This window comes from Engystomops pustulosus, chromosome 7 (genome assembly GCF_040894005.1).
Source record: "Engystomops pustulosus chromosome 7, aEngPut4.maternal, whole genome shotgun sequence".
Classification (NCBI taxonomy): Eukaryota; Metazoa; Chordata; class Amphibia; order Anura; family Leptodactylidae; genus Engystomops; species Engystomops pustulosus.
This window is the reverse complement of record NC_092417.1, coordinates 81,073,505-81,092,985: the sequence shown is the minus strand read 5'-3', so window position 1 is coordinate 81,092,985 and position 19,481 is coordinate 81,073,505. Positions and strand designations below refer to the sequence as shown.

Here is a 19,481-nt window from a genome sequence, read left to right as displayed (position 1 = left end):
GGATCGAGGGGAGGGAGTGGCAAGTCCCACTACCAAACCTACCTGCCACTCCATGTAAATCCAGGCCCGGCAAGATTAAACAACAACTCAGCAGCATAATACTGCTGAGCAACAGATCAATCCTGGACTTACCATCTCACACTACGTAGCAACCTAGGTGAGATGTACACTCCCTCGAGCACTTCTCCAGTGAGATGTCTACACAGTGTACATTGGGAGAACCTCTAACTACATATAGTAGTGAAAAAAAAAATCTCTCTCCTCTTTTGAGTTCTATGGGTTTTTACATAGGGCATAAATAATAATAATATTAAAAAATCTGGTCCATTTTTAGTCAGATTGTCAACTGTCTTGAATGATTTCTAATTGTAAATCATATTTCCCAAAGTGCCAATTTATGCCTGAATGCTCCAACCGGCAACATGATCCCATTTGCTCATGGATGTTATTTACACTCTTGATTTCTATGGAAGCAGTATGGTGTGCCTTCTTTGTTTTGGCACCGTGCTATGTTTTTTTGTTTTAAGACCTTCTAATAACTAGAGGATTATGTGCTAATATAAACCATAGAATTCTAAGTTGGTACTGGCCAGGGCCGGTTTTAGACAAAGTGGGGCCCCAAAATAAAACTGTTTTATGAACAGTCACAGTCAGCAAGAGGATGCCTTTAGCCTTGTACAATAATAATACTCTGTAGTTACACACAGTAGTATGGTAAGGCAATCTGTAATATGGGGCTGTAGGAGAAGTTTATAGGAGATAGACAGATGATAGGCAGATTGATGAAAGAAGATAAATATAATAGTTTCATAGATTTATTAATGCAAAAATATAAAGTAGATGGCTAGCTAGATAGAAGATAGATTCAGTAGAAGAGAGATATGATAAATAATAGATAACAACTTCACCAGGGCATTCAACCAAGGGTTATTAAAGGAGCAATATAACCTCTGTCCACAAAACTCCACAGGCAGCGGGCCCCTTTAGCACAGGGGGCCCTGAGCAAATGCCCAGTTTGCCACCCCCATAACACCGGCCCTGGTACTGGTACTTTATTTTTCCAAAGACCATACACTATATACTCGTGTATAATTCGAGTTTTTCAGAACAAAAAAATCTCTGGTAACACCTCCCAAAGACATTTTGGCTTATTAGAATCATTTTTAAAGTAGATTTTAGAAGGAAGAAAGCCATGGATAACAAAAATTAAAAGATTACGACAGTCACTGTGCTGGGATCTATGAGTAAGTGTCTCTGGTTTATCATGATGGATTTTGATGGTAGATTTCCTTTTGAAGGGGAATCTGGGAGTCTGGAGTATCAACAAAGCTTAGTGAAGGATGCAAGCAGCTAGAGCAAATGAAGGTACCTCATGTTTTTATGTCCCCCAATAACACCTAGAATCCTTTGTAAAGGGACTTTTTATGTGTTTTTTTTCCCACCTTAAACTGGTGCCAACTTGTTGAGCATCAGGGATTGACTTAAAGGTTTTAAAAACTTATAGATTATTTTTCAGCTCCCGAAAGGGGCACTAGAGGAAAGTCATTACATGCTGCTGGGCCATTAAAGGTCCAAAAATTGTGAAAAAAAAACTCCTTTTTAATGTTTTTTTCTTCTTTATTTTGTATTATTGGTGACATTTGTGGCGGGTTTAGAAGTAATTACTTTTATTCCACATAATGAATCATATTAATTTAGAATGGATCATGTGTTTTGAGTTGTTCAGGAACTTCAATCTGACACTGCCTGTAACATTTTTTTTTCTCCGCCACAGCTGTGTGGGAAGCATACATCCTAAACGTCCTGGATTCAGCGGGACAGTCTGAGATTTTAGGCACTGTCCTGCTCGGTGGGAGGTATGTCACAGTATCTCAACTCTGTCGCTGACAGGGATAATGCAGAGAACCATCAGCTCTGCATTTTCTCTATGCTTTGGCTAATGCTGCATATAGGAGAGCTGGCAGGCAGATTACATAATCACATTGCTCTTATTCCAGTGCAAACAAAGCAGAAGCAGAGAAGCTGCTGCGGGGGAACAGCGAGAGATGAGTATCTATCTATTTATTTCTTTATTTTTTTCATAAGGAGCATGAAGGAAAGAAGGAGATGAGGGCCATAGAATAAAGGGGAGCAATTGGGTGGGGGATATAATATGAGGAAATATTATATGAGGGCAATAACGGGTAACTTGAACTTGGGTCTACAACTTTGTCAGGAGTATCTGGGGGGGGGGGGGTCACAAGAAAGGGGCTACAATGCGAGGGGGAGTTGCTGGGGTTTCCTCCAGTGATAGCCCTTTAGGACTGCCAAGGCAACATAAACCGAATTTTCAAAACAGAAAAAAAGCCTTATTGGTCAGGTCTAAAACTTAACTTTTATTAAGTTATTAATTAATCACACTCAACTGTTTTAAAATTTCACATGTTGGGCTGCTATTTTTTGTATGTAAGTATCACAGGCTGAGTAGCTACTCAATTGTAATGTCTGGAATAGTGGATCTCTGCAGCGACCCTGTCATATATGTGTTTCAAAACTAATTGCAACAGCTGAAGAGGCGCATGTCACCTGAGGGCCTCATGTCTCCGCTGTTCCCTAATTATTCACGCCTCCTCAGGTTCCCTAATATTCACCCCTCTGCCCAGCCCACAGACAGCCCGGACGTTAGTCAGCTACCCGCAAATCCCACTGTCACGGGTGCCCCCGCGAATCATGCGACCCCCCCCTGGTCCTAAGTCACCTCTCCGCGCTCCTGATCTTGTCCGGCCTAAGCTGTGTGCGCATCCCGCCTCCTGCATCGCTGATTGGCGCTGGCACTTAAAAGGCCGGCTGTTTCCATGATTCCCCACTGGAACAACGTGGTGGCACCCTACCGCAGTAAGACCATGTGGCGGGCTCTGGTGAAGACCAGGTGCCACATAGACTTCGGTCCCGGATGTCTACTAGTACCAACTCCTGCAGTGGTCCAGGGGGTCCTCGCATGCGCAAGAACTCTTTCCTTCCACAGCAGCATTAATAACCGGCTGTCTGAGCATAGTGGGGCCGAGGCGTGAATAATTAGGGAACAGTGGAGCCATGAGGCGGTCAGGTGATGTGAGCCAGATCGCCTCAGGCTCATTTGCATATTAGTATAAAGTTGTTTTATGAAGAATCCAGGAGCCCTAGGACCAGCTGAAGACTGTGCCATCATCCCCCTGATGTAACCAGAATGATGATCTACCACCAGTACGGTAATCTGGTGGTAAATGTCCTTTAATATTATATTATGTTTGTGGATGGAGCAATGGGCTTGATAATGGGTTTGGCTTAGCGGAAAAATGGACTTTTTGTCCCCATTTCTCTAGCCCAAAAGGTGAGCAGTGCTTGCTGCAGCTGATCAGCTATAGGATCTTATTTTAAATAGAGCTTCGCGGTACATAACGGCGCATATAAATTATCGTTTAAGACCAATATATCTTAAAACATATATTGGGGGAGTGAGATATGTTTAATAAATAATTTAACTATCTGAAGTATAGTTAATTGCAGTGATGGAGTTTTCAGCATGCAATATCGTACTGAAGACTACACTCCCCAGCAGCCTTTGCGCAAACAGCCTGATGGGTGGAGTAAGATGGCGGTGCGGAGTTCCCGGATGGCGCACGCGCGGAGAATTGCCATCTGCTGCCAGTGTGTGAGTGGGCACGGAGGAGGTGGCAGGAGCTGAGCGCTAGAGGGAATTTTCGTTAGCGCGAGATGCGGAGCTGGACCCATGGACGAGCAGGTAACCGGAGGAGGATGGAGGTTGCACTATACATGGGGAAGCTGCACTTGTTACCTTCCTGCTGAGGTGAAACAGCTGTGCCCCGGCCCGACTGCTCCTGTGCCCGAGGGTCGCTAGAGGATTGCCTAGTTGTGTAGTGTGCGTTACCGGAGGTGGTGATGTATATACCGTGTGTACTTATGTTCCTGGTGTGCGTATATTGTGTATGTGATAAATCCATATGGCATGGGCAGAACACATACCCTGATAATGTAGCTCAGCATTAATGTATAGATATAGTATGATGGTGTATATCTAGCGCTATATACTGTATAGTATGAGTGTATGGAAAGTTAGTATTGCATTCAGTGTTTTCTCATCTAGGTGGATATAACGCCTATAGAAAGTGTATGTATATTTATACACTCACATAGGTTTGTGCTGATGTGTACTGAGTATTGACATCTCTATGTATGTATATATACTATAATGTGTTGAGTCCCCATTTTAACATGTACTGCTTGCAGTGAATACTTGTCACCTGTTTCAAAGGGAACAAAGCTAATCCTCTTCTATACATTAGGCAATTTTGCATGTTGCGTATTGCTTTGTCTTGCGCCATTTTTTAGTACTGTGTCAGATTTGTAACAGTATTACATTAATTTATCTTGACATTTCCTCACAAACTCCTACCACCCATTGATGGACCAATGTGACCCATTACACGAACTGCTTGTGTCCTCAAGGGAAAGTCACAATAATTGTCGAGCAAAGGATAACTGTTAATATCCAGGCAGCTGATCTGTTACATTGTATTATCTGAGATTCCTGTAGATAATTAGTTACACAGGGAGATGGGCCGTCACTGTCTGTTAACCCCTCAGTTCCTTGCACTGTGGATTTCTATGCACAGCAGCTTCATGCATCAGGCAGGTGACAGTCTTACTCTTTGTGTGCTTGAACTTTCTGATCCTTCATGCTCTTATCCTTACTGCTGTGTTGTGTTTGCACAGTTCACTGGCACATGAAGAAATAAGATCACACATTTAATATAATTCATTTAATCCGTCACATTCTCTGTTTGTGGATTATAGTATCTGGGGTTTTCGGGTGCAGTTCTAAACTTATTCAGGAGACAGAATCAATACATTAGATGATCAGATTCTTTGTGAGGTTTCTACTGTTACCATCACGTTGAGCTACTTAAGCCGCAAAAGATTTCTATCCATCATCACCCCAGACTTCCCCAAGATTTATTGTTTTTTTTTTTTTTTTCCTTTGGTGCCATTTAATGATGTAATTGTAGGCTGCATCAGACACATATTAGTGTCTATACATTTGTACAGCTAAATCTTACAAGCACTATCTCCTTCATTGCAGCCTTGTCAAACAGGGGCACACTCCCTTTTTTTCGTTCTGCGTCTTTAAATAGGATCCTGAGTTCTGCAGAGTTGACTCATAGTAAATTACATCTTCTGGTTTTCGTCTTCACCATGTATGTCATCAGCACATTGAAAAGCATTATGGGCCATCAGGCTGTACATGGTGGGTGAAGAATTTTGTCAGTGTCCTCCCTAATTCGTATCCTCACAATATTTACAGGTACCAGATGCGGTTTGATGGGTTATTGGGGATTAGATTTTGCAACAGAGTCTATGAGCTTGAAGACCTACTTTTATCAACCTTCCATTTAGACAGTCTGGAGTAACCTCTGTCAGGTTCTCAGGGTAAGATGCCATGCTTTCAACCAGTAGACTTGACCTACTTCAGTGATGTTACTTTTTCTTACAAACCAGATAACATTTTGTTTAGACCGTTGGGGGATGGGGTTTGCTGAGATTACAACCAATCAGCAGCTGCCAAGAGCGCTGGCTTTATCTGCTAATGTCCTTTTGAGAATGCAGTATAGTAATCCTCATTTTAATGTCTTTTAATCCGAATTGTCTGAGTGTTTTCTGGGAGCTTTTCCTGCTGCATCCGAGGGAGAGCAGTTCTGTGTCCATTGCTGAGCAAAGGAGGGAATTGAAGACCATTATTTTCTATCTGTTAGCCTCCAGCTGTTGTGAAACTACAACTCCCAGTATACTGTATCAACTGAAGACCTGATGTGTGCAAGCTTCTCTGCTTTTAACAGGGTTTTCCATTGAATGGGAACCTGTCATGAAAGTTAACCCACCCAAAATCGAGTATAAGCCGAGGCCCCTAATTTTACCACCAAAAATTGGGAAAACCTATTGACTCGAGTATAAGCCGAGGGTGGGAAATGCATTGGTCACAGACCCCCCCCCCAGTATATATACAGCACTGCCCCCAGTATATATACAGCACTGCCCCCAGTAGTATACAGCACTGCCCCCAGTAGTATATAGCGAGCCCAGTATTAAAAAAAAAAAAAACAACTTATATACTCTCCCTCCGGTGGCCCCGGTGTGCAACGCTGCTCCCCCCGATGTCCACGCGGCTCGTCTTCAGGCTTCCGCGCCCGTCTTCTTTCTTCTGCAGGGCGCCGCCATTGTTCTTCCCCCGGGCGACGCCTAGTATGACGCGCCGTTGCCGACGTCATGCTAGGCGCCGCCCGGGAGAAAAACAATGGCGGCGCCCTGCAGAAGACAGAAGACGGACGCAGATGGCTGAAGACGAGTTACGCGGACATCGGGGGAGCAGCGCTACGCATCGGGGCCACCGGAGGGTGAGTATATAAGTTTATTTTTTTTTTAAGTATACATTGACTCGTGTATAAGCCGAGGGGACGTTTTTCAGCACATTTTTTGTGCTGAAAAACTCGGCTTATACACGAGTATATACGGTACTTAGTAAATAAACTGATTAAAATGCATTGCCCTTATCCCTTAATGGTTCCTTTCCATAGCTACAATGTTAAAAAAAAAATCAGTTGTAAATGTATATTTAAATTACCTGAGGTGAGTCCAATGATATTAAAGGGGTCCTGCATATTACATTTTACTTACATTGCCCTGCCTCCTTGTTCCTGATTAAAGGGGTTTTCCCACAAAAAAAGTTAGACCCTATCCACAGGATACCCTAACTTGCTGATTTGTAGGGGTCTCATTGATGAGACCCCCACCGACCACGAGAACGGGGGGGTCTGATGTACCCCAGTCAGACCCGTCGTTGCTCCGCAAGATGAGCAGAGCAATGGTCATGCTTGGCCAGGCTGCCCTGTTCATCTATATGGAGCTGATGGAGATTGGAGAACGCCGCACTCGACAATCTAACACATGCGACCAGCTGCATAGCTCGTGTTTCACTTGTTTCACTTGTTTCATGGGAAAAGCCTCTTTATCAGGTCTCACTACTAGGACATGCTGCTATATGGAACTAGTACTTGGGGACTGTCTGTCAATATTTAACTACAGCTTATTATTAGAGGTAGAAAATGCTGTGTCAAATATTTTACACAGTGCCTTGCTGGAACCTTGAGAGAGCATTATTACATCATGATGCGCTACATTCTGGTGTACAGTTGTACTATACCCATGCGCCCACACACTTGCTACCTATCCTCATGAACTACCAGCCTTTGTATTTGATAAAGGCTGCTTCACCAGCCAAAAACGTTCATAAGAAACTAAAACTGGCTGTATGTCTTAATAAATTTCCAAATCACATATTAGTGTGCTTGGATTATATTTATACATCATGAAGCACTTCATGTCATGTGACCAGGGTGATGTCATCTAAGGAGCTTACATACATACATACATACATGGGCTAGACCAGTGGTGGCGAACCTATGGCATGGGTGCCAGAGGTGGCACTGTGAGCCCTCTCAGTGGGCACTCAGGCTGTTGCCCCAGCACAGAATTCACCAGACAGGACTTGAGGGATCCTCCTGCAGGCCCAGGTAGCCCAAAACGTGAAGCAACTTGGTCTACCTGAGACTGCAGGAAGAGAAGGTGAGGACATGGTCAGATTATCATTGGAGCCATTGAAGCTCTTGCTCTTGGCCCCACAATTTTTCATGTTCAGGGAAGCTCCAATGGCAATCTGAATTTTCCAACCTTCTGTCAACGATATTGGTGTCTTCCGGACTGCTGAAAGCTGTGGTATAGCACGGAGCAAGAAGATTTTAATAATTTGATGCTAGAATTGCTGTTTTGGCACTTAGCAATAAATAAGTGGGTCTGAGCAGGGCATGTCCCCTCTGATGCCAGGTAGGATAACATAAAGTTGATTTTATGGGGATATAATGAAACTATTTATAGCTATTAGAAGGGTGTCATTTAGTTAATAGGGATCTATGGGAACCTGTTACTAGCTGTATTTCTGAAGAATGTGGTGACAGGTTCCCTTTAAACGTTAAAATCCCTGTCTGGCAGGGAAGAAGGTGGCGGTTAGTTACTTCTCTCCAATTTGCTGTTCCTGCAAAACACGTCTCCATTATCTTGTGGACTCCTCTGGCTGGCTTGAAAATGCCTGTTGCCAAAGAAAGAATAGGGGTGATGGTCAGATCACACGGTCACAAGATTGCCAACACTGACCCAGCTGGAGATTTCAGTCCATGGAGAGGTGAGCCAGTTTAGGTTTGAGATCACATGGCATCTTTTGGCACAGATTTTTCAGAGTCTTTTCCTTTGTCCTTTTTTTCCCCCACAGGTAAAACGTAGAAGCTGCAGGGAGTTTTTGTTAAAATCTGTTAAGGAAAATCCAATGTTGGAATTTGACCCTGTTTTTCTGAAATGCAGAAAAACTGCTTCATCCGGTCAATGTAAGCATTAGTCACATGTTGTATTACTGGCAATGGAGCTCAGTGATAGCCTTAAATAACATCTTTAATAATATTATTTTATATTGTAATATTCATTTTAACCCATCTGGTAGCAGATGCACCCCAAGAATTTAGATGGGTTTCTGTGCAAACAAACACAGTGACATGTTAAAGGTATCGACTCAATATATAGTTTTTGAAAAAATATCAAATATCTTTATTATTATTTATTTAAATTCATACTACAGACAAGTTAAAAACATTTAAAAGCACCAACATTCGCAAATTCATGTCCTATGTAATCACTCAAATATGTGCAAAATGATGCAAGGATTACAATAGCAGCCACGTAGATACAGGTATGTGCAAAGAATAAGCAGTGGTTGCTGTAAAACCCTCTCCCCTGTAATGCCCGCACGATGCAATCAATTTCCTAGTATGATATAAAGCATAAATAAATACAATCAAAGCTCTATACGCTGTGAAATGGCTAAATAAATGAAAAGATATCACCGGGATAACAGGTGGGGGGGCTGGCTCCCCACGCGTTGCGCCACCTAGCCCTGTGGCTTCTTCAGGGGTGAATTTAGATGGGCCCATGTTGGGTCGGCCACATGTCAGACATAATGCAGTAGCCTAAGAGGCCTAGTCCTGCTTCTGCATACTTTCTAGAAACATAATTCCGGTCGACATCTGGAACCTGGTTGCAATGAACAGAGTGGGGCGTGCATAAATGAACAGCTCGCAGAGCGTGCAACGCACAGGTGACGTGGGCCAGAGCACCTCCTGCTCATTTGCATAACTTTATAAACTCATTTTCAGAAAATTTGTGGCATTCATATATTGTTTAAAAGGTTCCACCCCCTAGAAGACATAACAAGCAAGTGATAGAGGGCAGTCTACCTTTAAGAAAATGTATCACCAGAATGGTTTATGGGACTGATCCTTTATAGTGCGCCCCTAAGGCCCTAGGTATGGTCTAAAGGTATGGAAATTTTGGGAGAATGTGGATTCCATAAAAATTAATGGTTATTCTCTTAAAGCTGTACATGAGGATGGTCACAGCTTGATTACCTTCATCATAGATGTTTTCCCATTGGTGTCCTTCCACTTTAAGTCAGATGTGACTCAGTCCATTCTGTGTGAAGAAGATAATGATGTGATAGATCTGGGTGCACAGGTGTTTAGCGTGCACATTAATCTGAGTTTTATGGAATTTCCCAGGATGCCTATCTAATCATAAGACTGAGAGAAGAAAGTTTCGACTTCACTTATCTGGAATGAAGAACAATGATCCTACGAGGAGTTATAGTTAGCTTGAAATAATGCATTTCATCCTGCGCTGAGACATCAACTGAGATACAGTAGCTAATAACGTAGAGGAGAGTGGGTGGGTTCTTGTCGTTCATCCTTTACTATAGGATATAAAAGAACTTTTCCAGAACCCCAGGGGTGTAACTAGGAGAAACTGGGCCCCATAGCATACTTCTGAATGGGGCCCCCCTTCAAAGTTCCTGAAGATGGCGTAAAGGGGGAAATAATCACAATTGCTGACGGTTTGCTTGAAATTGTTATTATTTCAGGGCTTCTATGCCAGTTTCCTGTCAAAGAAACCCTGATAATTCTCCCACATACAGTATATGCACATTTTATACACACTCATATACAGTATATGCACAAATATATAGTATATATCAGCGATTGCAAACCTTTTAGATGCTGAGTGCCCAAACAACAACCAAAAGTCACATATATTCGCAAAGTGCGGATGTGACAATTTAATCAGTAACTTATTACTCCCTGCTCTGTCATATGTTTAAATTGTATAGGCACCTGAGGACACCAATAGAGTAGAAAGAAGGAGAAGTTTGAATTATCATTGTAGTTTCCTTCTAGCGTCCTAGGCTGTTTTAAACTGCAAGAGGCCTGTCTGGCGAACTCTGCGCTGGGGTAATGGCAAGGGTGACCATAGAGAGGGCTCTGAGTGTCACCTCTGCCATAGATGTGCCACCACTGGTATATATCTTATCATATTATTACACATACAGTATATTAAACAATATGTAGCCATGTATACAGTTTATACATAAAACATAAAGAAACCTCTAGGAGTTAAACATGGAAATGGGTGAATGAGATATTTTCTCATCAAGCAATTTCTCAGATATAAATTCTCATTGTTGATTTTCTAACATATTTTTCAGTCTGGGCAGTGGCATCCTTGTATTTTGTGTCTCTGTTTGTTTTAGTTTTCTCATGGTGCTTTACTTCACCTCCCACAGTCGTCAGACTTAGATGGAGCATTCTTGGCTTCTGATGAAATTATCTAGTCATATCTGCTAGACTAGAGGAACATTGTTGCTTGTGCCTACCTCTTTTGCGATGTTAAAGAAAATCTGCATGATAAACCAGTGACACTCATAGATTGAGGCACTGTGACTGTTGTAATCTTATATTTTAAATTTTTATATTTTAATTATACTAATGAGCTTGAGGGGGTTTTGGTGTGTTTCTAGAGCCCCGTAGTGCTGCAGCTTCACAGGCTGCTATAATGAGCAGCACGTGGCTCACCCAACTGCTCTTGCCCACCTCCCCCCAACCTGTGTAATCTAGCAGTTGCATGGGAGACCATCCTCATTGTACAGGTAGCTTTACTACTTTAAAAGAAATCTACCATTTTAATTTAATGCATTATAAACCAAACATAACTTGAGAATTCTGTAGCTACACGGATGCAGGCACATATCTTGTTTAATCCCTGAGCTGAGTGTTTTTTCTGAAAGAAAACAATTATAACATTCAGGACCTTGGGAAAGCGCAGAGAAGCGCAGAGCCAGGCACAGAAGCAACAGAGCTTCATTATTTCAATTTTAAACCACTCAGCACAGGGATTAAACAACATATGCTTCTGCATCAGTGTAGCTACAGCATTCTCAAGGTATGTTTGGTTCTTAATGCATGTAGATTTCCATTTCCATCCAAATGTGTCTTATCTCTCTTCTTGCTCCAAATGTTTGCAGCTCCCGGCCAATAGAACATGACTGCAAGGGGCTGTGAGCTTCAGCAGCAAGTTCTGCTTGGTCCCCCGACACTGAGCACTCCTGCACATTGAGCCATTTTAGAAGCAGGCTGTCACACTGCTCAGTTCTTTACTCTGACAGGGCCGATATAATCCATTTCCTGGCCCAGCAGCTCCCAATATAGCTCTCATACGCTGCGGGGGTGAGATGCATGCAAGGAAGATGCAATGTGCATCATTTCTGCATGTCTATATGCAGATCATTAATTAAAGTATTCCAATGGGTATTTACCATAAGATCACTGATATGTGGTCTGTATAAAGGTAGATTTCCAATGGTAGATTTCCATTAACACTACTTACTTATTGTATTACTGAAAAATGTATACTCCTCAAAAATGGTAAGAGGAGTATTATTATCCTTCTGGAAAATATGAGTGCCACCAATAAAAGGATGGCAAATATGCAAACGATGCCTGGTGTTGCTAACTTAAAAAGCAGCGCCTTACCATCAAGGGGTTTGCCCTTCAAGGTAGCAAAAGCAGGTATTGTTTTCCATTTCCCACCCTGGAAAACATGTTTGCATATTTCCAGAATCCCCTAGCATGGATGGTTATAAATCTCAACACGCCTATAAAGTGGTCTTAATTGGCAAACTCTCCATAAGGAAAACTCTTACTTCCTGACCAGAATAAAAGAATGATGCCTGTATTGGCCAAGCAGAAAACATATATTTGCTAGCTTTTGGAGCAAAGTGGCAACTTTTACACAAATGAAAAATTGAGAGAAAAACACAACTTATCAGTGGTTATTACTACAAAACTTCATTTAGATAATGCAGGACAATAAGGGCAGTTTTAAACTGCCATCATCGGTCCTTGAATCATGGACTGTGCCGTGTCCTGTTTCTCGCATTGACCACAGTACAGAGGACAGGACTGAGTGCATCATGGTGATATATGATGCATGGACTCCCTTCTTCCCCACAGTAAAGCAGGTCAGTTGGAGATGACTCTTTGTTTGGTCCACTATCCAATTGCCCTCCAGGACCAGCATATATCTCCTGGGCTTTTTTATGCCAGTGCCTTTTCAGCTGTTGCCAAATTACAACTGTGAAGGGAAACGTTGCACAAAAATCTCAGCTGTGAATTTATTGTGGGAGTTTGTAGCTGTAGTGCCACATGTTGTGACCACTAGTAAAGAATAAGATAATCAAACATATAAACAAGTTTTCTGGACTATTACCGTTCTTCTGTTAATGCTACAGGATCATGATGTCATGATGGATGTTTTGTTACTACAATTGTTATTTTGTAATACCAGTTTCTCTACAGTTTTGTATTTTTTTATATTCCCTTCCTCTTGTCATACATTAATTTGTTGTAGCTCCTAGAATGGTTGCCCCCCAGAGACATTTGTTGTTTAGGATTGCTGCTGGGTGACAGCAATTTTTTTTCACTATTGCATCTGTCACACTGCTAGTCACACAAAACTCTACAGACATTTAAATATTGCATCCGTATGGGAAGTGGATGTGTTTTCACTCAAGTACTAGATAGAATTATGCAGAAGTCTTGGCGAGAAAGCTGACAAGCATTAAGGCAATGAAACTACTTCACATGATGTCCTTGTTTACATGCAGGAGCATGGACTATGCCTGTGCCATTATAATGGCTAAAATCTACCTCTAGTTATGGATTATTGTGGGAGTTTGTGTTGTATCTCTCCATTGCTACACACAGGTGCCTTTCAGGAATTTGGACAGGTTGGGTAACTCAGGGATCAGTTTCTTGTAGAGGGATGTTCCCTACAGCTGATTTTGGGAACCAGGAAATGTAAACTGTAATTTAGTAATGGGTGCAGATTACAGGAAATGTTTTCAGTAGTTGGGGTTGATAGTTGCTAAACTGGAAAAACTGTGCAGACAAGGAAATGTGTACAGGAAGTAGAAGGTGCAAGGACCCAGTGCTGTACTGAGGGGAATGACTACTCCTGTGGGGACCAGCCTTGGGACCTTCTACTGGGGACTGAACATGCTTACATATGTATCATGGGGCAAACCTATTTAGAGCACCATTAACATCTGTACATACAGCTCAATATAAAACGCTATGTCTCCCAAGTTGTGGTTCAGAGGTGCACTGTATAGTGTTTAGGATGTTCATAACACTGGTGGTAAACTGGGGCTGAAGAATCAGGTATTTGAATGCAGTTTGAGTGTGATTGGACCTGTCAATGAACCAACATGAAATTCTAAATTCGGGAATGACAATATTGCGTGTGTGTGATATGTATATGTGTATATGTGTATATGTGTATATATATATATATATATATATATATATATATATATATATATATATATATATATATATATATATGTACCTTATTTTAACACAAAAAAACTACTAGGAGAACCTTGTAACTTGAGTAAAGGCCTAGGGTGGGAAATGTATTGGTCACAGTCTCCACCCAGTATTTAGCTAGCCGGCCCCTTGCCTCCCAGTATACAGCAAGCCTGCCCCCATTATATAGCCTGCCTTCTGTCCTCAAGTATATAGCCAACTAGCCCCCTGCCCAGCACATTTTTGAAAATGTGCATCGCTACCATCAAGCAGCACACTATGATGTGAGCAAGTGGATGACGGCAGTGTGTGTCGTGGACCTGTGGGGGTGTCCGAAAGGTGAACATTTTATTTACTGTTTTTTTTTTTTTAATAGACTTGAGTATAAGCCGAGTTTTATTTTTCCAGCACATTTTTTATACTTGTACTCGAGTATGCACTAATATATATATATATATATATATATATATATATATATATATATATATATATATATATATATTTGCTATGAAGGGAACACTGGGGGAGGGTTTATCTATAAGATACCACTCCCGCCTTTGTAGACACTGTGTGTTGGCAGCAGGCACAGTGTGTTCATGGCAGACTTTCTATGTTGTTATGTTGCCGTCTGTTCTCTATCACAGTGCTGTGCCATCCTGCTGCTTCCTTTATATTATCCTCTTCTCATTTCCGGTCTCGGCTACTTTTATGCACAGTGACTCATTCCTGTTATCTCATGGATACTGCTGGGAGATGGCACAAACTTCTGTCAATGAGACCTCATTCAGTACTGTACATCAGGCAGTGGCTGATGACTGGTGAGTGCGGATAAAAGGCTTTCTGGGGGTGATGGTGGGCAGTAGATTAAACAAGCAGTTGTACTGCCTCCCCTCTTTTTTTTATACTACAACTACCGTATATACTCGAGTATAAGCCGACCCGAGTATAAGCTGAGACCCCTAATTTTACCACCAAAAACTGGGAAAAACTATTGACTTGAGTATAAGCCGAGAGTGGGAAATGCATTGGTCACAGAGCCCCCTATAGTATACAGCCAGCCCAGCTTGCCCCCAGTAGTATACAGCTTGCCCCCAATAGTATACAGTATCTGCTCTTATTCTGTATATATGGACACTGCTTAGTACCACTTCTCTTGTCCCGTATACTGGGTGTAATTCTCAGTATCTGCTCTTATTCTGTATGTATGGACACTTCACAGTACCACTTCTCTTGTCCTGTATACTGGGTGTAATTCTCAGTATCTGCTCTTATTCTGTATATATGGACACTGCACAGTACCACTTCTCCTGTCCTGTATACTGGGTGTAATTCTCAGTATCTGCTCTTATTCTGCATGTATGGACACTGCACAGTACCACTTCTCTTGTCCTGTATAATGGGTGTAATTATCAGTATCTGCTCTTATTCTATATATATGGACACTGCACAGTACCACTTCTCTTGTCCTGTATACTGGATGTAATTTTCAGTATCTGCTCTTATCCTCTATATATGGACACTGCACAGTACCACTTCTCCTGTCCTGTATACTGGGTGTAATTCTCAGTATCTGCTCTTATTCTGTATAAATGGACACTGCACAGTACCACTTCTCCTGTCCTGTATACTGGATGTAATTCTCAATATCTGCTCTTATCCTGTATATATGGACACTGCACAGTACCGCTTCTCCTGCCCTGTATATTGGGTGTAATTCTCAGTATCTGCTCTTATTCTGTATATATGGACACTGCACAGTACCATTTCTCCTGTCCTGTATACTGGGTGTAATTCTCAGTATCTGCTCTTATTCTGTATAAATGGACACTGCACAGTACCACTTCTCCTGTCCTGTATACTGGATGTAATTCTCAGTATCTGCTCTTATCCTGTATATATGGACACTGCACAGTACCACTTCTCTTGTCCTGTATACTGGGTGTAATTCTCAGTATCTGCTCTTATTCTGTATATATGGACACTGCACAGTACCACTTCTCTTGTCCTGTATACTGGGTGTAATTCTCAGTATCTGCTCTTAGGCTACATTCACACGAACGTATGGGGGACGTATATAGGGCCATGCATCCATTTCCAGTCACTATACAGTAACGGGCAGGAGCCAGGCCCCTGCATCCCCAACCAATAAATCCGGATGTGGCGGCCTGGCATTCGAAGAGTGCGAATGATGATTTCTGGTCGGATGCGAAGGGGCCCGGGGTGGCATGTGGCCCGCGGGCCGTAGTTTGGGAATCACAATAAGGAAAAAAACTTTCCGGAGCCAGCTAGATGCAGAATAAGATCGCCTTTATTGTATTTTCAGGGCATCCATCAGATAAAATACAGGTGGCATGGTAAAATCGTCAACGCGTTTCTAGCACATACAAGTGCTCTTAATCATGACTTATTCTGCATCTAGCTGGATCCGGAAAGTTTTTTTCCTTATTGTGGACTTTATTGCCCTGCAGCGGGGTGGATCCGTGCAAGCGGATAAAGTTATCGCAAGTTCCAGGTGAGCTGGAGGATTCTTTCTATATATACCTAGTTTGGGGATCCCTGGCTTAGAGAGTCAAGGGAACAAGAAATAAAAAAATTTCATTACAGACACCTTACAGCTGATTGTTGCAAACTCGGACTAAAATAAAGCATCCAGAGAGCTTCACCAGAGGTCACAGTGGTCAGAGAGGTTTGTCTGTAACTAAAAGTTGTCTGTTGAGAGTCCTTAAGTTAGGGAACGATTTTAAATGGACTCTGTACAGTAACACTCCTTTTCCTTTTTTTATTCTTAGTATCTTAATATGAAGGTAGAACAGTAGTACATTTCTGGACCTGCTTGTATGTGCTGACTCTTACAGGCAGGCTGTGGTAAATAGGTGCAGGAGTTGAGTACTTGGCATTATATTTTTAAATTAACATTAAAAAAAAAAATAGATCTTCCTTTTTATTTGCCATTGAAGCACCTTAGACAGCACACTTAGGCCTCTTTCACACTGCCATATGCTCGCCCGGGCGCCCGCTGGAGAGGCAGACAGATGAATGCTGTTTTTTTCCTGTGAACCTGTGTGTACTGTACGATTATATGGGGACAGATATCCAGCCGCAAATGTTTAAGCAACCCCTTGCCTACTCCCGCATTAGAGTTGGATTGGGCCAAAATGCCCTCTCTGGTGATAGTTCTTATTCACAAGTGTTTAGATCAAAATGTAAATCAATCACATCATATGAACGCGACCTCCGGGTATGGTCGCACGATGCACCTGAATCTGCTCTGCAATAAGTTTTTTGAGGCGGTTTTAGGTGCAGTTTCCTATTTTAACAGTCTTAAATTTACAAAGCTGCACTTAATACCACCTCAAAATTGATTGCAATGCATTTTGAACTGAAACGTGTGAAAGCAGCATTAGGCCGGTGGCACACGTGACACTTTGAACCCGTTTTTGGGCCGTTTTTAAGCAGTCCATTAAAAACCGCACGTGTTAAACGCATGCATTTTTTTTAAACCGCATCTATTTTTGACTAGTTTTAATTAAAATAATTGGTAAAACCAGTCAAAAACGGATGCGTTTTCAAAAACACATGCGTTTTTAACGTAGACTTTTTTAAACGGACTGCTTAAAAACGGCACAAAAACTGGTTCAAAACTCCATGTTTGTCGTCGACCTCAGAGTGGTGGCACACGTGGCGTTTTGAACCCGTTTTTGGGCTGCTTTTAAGCAGTCTGTTAAACGCATGCATTTTTGAAAACACATCAGTTTTTGACCGTTTTTTGTTTGTTTTCCAATTATCTTAATTAAGATAATTGAAATAAATGGTCAAAGGGACATGTTTTTTAACTGACTGCTTAAAAACTGGCTCCAAACGCCACCTGTGCCACCACCCTAAGGGTGAAGACACACGTGGCGTTTTTAGGCCGTTTTTAGTTAGTGCGTTTTCAGATTGTTAATAACGCATGTGTTAAATAACGCATGCGTTTTTAGTCCGTTTTTCTGAATTTGCGCAATTAAAAACGGACAAAAATGCATGCGTTTTTAAAAACGGATGCGTTTTTTAACACATGCGTTTTTAACGATCTGAAAATGCACTAAACAGATGCAGTTTTAGATGCCCAAACCTGGAATAGGGGAAAAAATAGGAGTAGCACCTTTCAACTATTTGTCTCAACCCATTATCATCCACACCTGCTTTTGGCTTCAAAAACTGCATCTGAAAAACTGAACGTGTGGACGCACCATCGGGGTGAATTCTTGGTCCATTTTTAAATGCACTGAAAAAGCATACATTTTTTTTTCTTTACCATGTGTTTGGCTGTTTTTCTTCATTTGTGGAGGTGCGAGCAGCTGTGAAAATGTTAATACAGCATTCAAACCAGCCAAACGCATGTTAAACAGGCAAAAACATATGTGTTTTAGTGCATTTTAAAATGGACCAAGAATGTACCGTGTGACCGCACCCTCAGGGTCCCAGTGGTTGCCAAGGTTTACATATCAGTATACTTGTTTTAGGAAGATGTAGGAATCTCCGGGCCATTTCCTACCATGCATATTTATGTAGCCAGCCGGCCTGCCCCCTGCCCAGGACATAAAAATAATAAACCATGTGCTCACCTTTCCGCTGCTCTCACGCAGGTCCACTACTTGATGCAATCTGGCCGGCAGTGACAGCTCCGTGCACGCTGGTGGCGCACAGACTATGACATCAGCCGCTTGCTGTCGCTAACGTGCACAGACCTGTCACTGCCGGCCAGACGTTAAGTAGACGTCCTGTGGGGGAGTGTCAGAAAGGTGGTGAGTACATGGTTTATTATTTTAAGACTGCATATATAGCTTCTGGTTTAAGTGGAAAATCTCTTCCAGTTTTTCTCTGCCATATTCTACTAATCTGCTGTCCCCTAATGTGGAGATGATATTTGGACCTTCTTAGTAGAAAGAGGTCACATTTTGAGCCTTAGAACCTAACTGTCTATAGCTGTAGAAGTGATTTAAAAGTTCTGTATCTGCCACCAAACAATGGTATCAAACATTTTTGTATACAGAGACTTATGGAAATTGAGGAAGAAGGAGCAATGTGATGTAGACTTGTGATGATATGCAGATGCATGGCTTGGAGATGGATATTTGGATATTAATGTACTGAAGTCGGTGTTGGCCCAATAAAGCTTTGTTAGTCTCCATCCCCATCTTCGCTCAAATATCTTCAGACTATTGTGTCTCCTTGTGGTAGTAGGAGACTGGCAGCCATGGCTGAAGGATAGAAGCATGGAGCACTGTGCCCCCTTTTCTCCTTGCAGGACTCGTTTCCATACTAAATGTTAATTAGAGGAGACAGGTCTGAGCATGTGAAGCTCCAACATTTTATTGTGAGCTAGGCAAAGGTTTATGTAACAACATTGTCTTCTAGCAGGATAGGGGTCAATTTCAGGGCCCAGCAAGGATCTACATCCCCCATGTATTTGTATTTTCTTGTCCTTTCACGTCCAAGCTAAAAAATATATATTTTATGCACCAGCCATATCCAGGACGGAATTCAAGTGTCTTTCAACATTGGAAATAGACAGATTAATTGGTTCCCTATGTCACTCATGCTATCTAATAGGCTTACTGACTTTTTTAATTTTTTTTTTACCACAATGTACTTTTCCCTGGCTAAAGA

At 41.9% G+C, this 19,481-nt stretch overlaps 1 protein-coding gene across 8 annotated transcripts in view; it reads left to right on the top strand.

The window, feature by feature from the left end:
* The first annotated feature begins 3,606 nt into the window (after nucleotides 1–3,606).
* Nucleotides 3,607–19,481, top strand: part of KIAA0513 (KIAA0513 ortholog) — a 47,454-nt gene continuing 31,579 nt past the window's right edge. For 5 of the 8 annotated variants that reach the window (XR_011848931.1, XM_072117078.1, XM_072117076.1 and 2 more), the window contains exon 1: nucleotides 3,607–3,760. The gene's annotated coding sequence lies outside the window, so the exon portion shown is untranslated. Of the gene's footprint in view, nucleotides 3,761–3,876; nucleotides 3,930–19,481 lie in introns of those variants that run through there. The other 3 variants (XM_072117075.1, XM_072117074.1, XM_072117073.1) reach the window with 3 other exon arrangements.